Source organism: Mirounga leonina, unplaced genomic scaffold (genome assembly GCF_011800145.1).
Source record: "Mirounga leonina isolate KUSES-001 unplaced genomic scaffold, KU_Mleo_1.0 Mir_93, whole genome shotgun sequence".
NCBI lineage: Eukaryota > Metazoa > Chordata > Mammalia > Carnivora > Phocidae > Mirounga > Mirounga leonina.
Window position 1 is genome coordinate 48974069 of NW_023270854.1, and position 1386 is coordinate 48975454.

General features: G+C 44.9%; 1 pseudogene; it reads right to left on the reverse strand.

Annotated features, from left to right (window-relative positions):
* Nucleotides 1–307: 307 nt before the first annotated feature.
* Nucleotides 308–1088, reverse strand: LOC118004593 (annotated as a pseudogene).
* Between the last annotated feature and the right edge of the window lie 298 nt (nucleotides 1089–1386).

Genomic DNA, 1386 nt, shown 5'->3' on the forward strand with positions numbered 1-1386 from the left:
ATCCATCCATCCATCCATCCACCCACACATCCATCCATTCATTCATTCAACAAATACTCATTGCCTTTAAAAATAACTCTTAATAATGATACAGTTGAATTTAAAACAATATTCTCCAAACATATTTTAAAATAACTGAGGGAGACTAGACGGGAAAGAAACAGATTGAAGAATGTTGCTCCTGCATGATTGGTATAGATGGAGAAGTCCAAAAGTAGACAGTGCATGTTTTTATTTTATTTTTTTATTTTTTTGTGGAAGAGAACTTTTTATCACTTTTATATACAGAAAATTCAACAGTGTACACTTAGCCCAGTTTGGTGGCCAGTTCCTTAGCCTTTTTGCCTTTTCCAGCGTTGTGATGCGAGCCACCAACTTAGGACCCAGGATCTTGCCTCCTCAGTGATGGTGGATCTCATCATATCTTTCTTTGTAATTGGTCCTGATAGCTTCTCCCAGCTTAGCCAGAACTCCTTTGTCTCCCAAGTGAACCTGAGTGAAGGCCACAGAGGTGCAGGTCTTCCTGTGGACCAGACGCCCCAACCTGGCCTTCCCTTGATAATGCAGTAGGGAGCCCCCATCTTACAACACAGAGCAGGCAAGGAGACAACCAGCTCAATGGGATCCACATCATGTACAATCACTACCGTCTGAGCCTTTTTGTTTTCCACCAAGGTGGTGACATATTAACCCCCACTTGAAGGACGGGCGGCCTCTTAGTGGGGTTATCTGGAGCAGCTTTCTTCACAGCCTAGGCCAACAATCTCTGCTGCCTCTCTTACTTTGCCTCTGGTCTCTATCTGTGGGCGAGCATAAGCAGTTGAGTAGCAGTTTGGTGGTCCAAGGTCTGGGCGAACTGGTTAATCAGAGGAGGCACTTTTAGCGGTTTATGGAGAATAGCCCTGTACCGCTGCAGCCAGAGGCAGCGATTCGACAAAGAGCGTGAGGTCCCTTTTGGGCTGGATGTCCTGTCTGATGCGAAAATTCTTGGGCCTTTTCTCCAACAGGGGATTGACCACGTTCTTGGCCTCTTGCTTCTTCAAGACAACAGGAGCCCAGGCTGCCTTCTTTCCTTTTGGCATCTCGGAAGGCTGGAGGGAAGAGCAGCACTGTGTGTTTTTAAACACAAGGAATCAAGCATTAGGCTTGACTTAACAAGGGAGGCTTGGGAGCTATTTCTTGAGATCAGAAATCCCAAATAATTCAAGGTCAAAGCTTTGGAAAGGGAAGAAGTGAATAATCATCAGAGCGGGAATAAGGTGGTGTTGCCAAATCATGATTGCTATTTCTTGTGGATCCGGGCAGTTTTAGAGATCCATCTCACAAATACCTGCTGACAGGGGTGATTTGATACCAGCATATCAATTTTTAACTGCTGTAATTTTC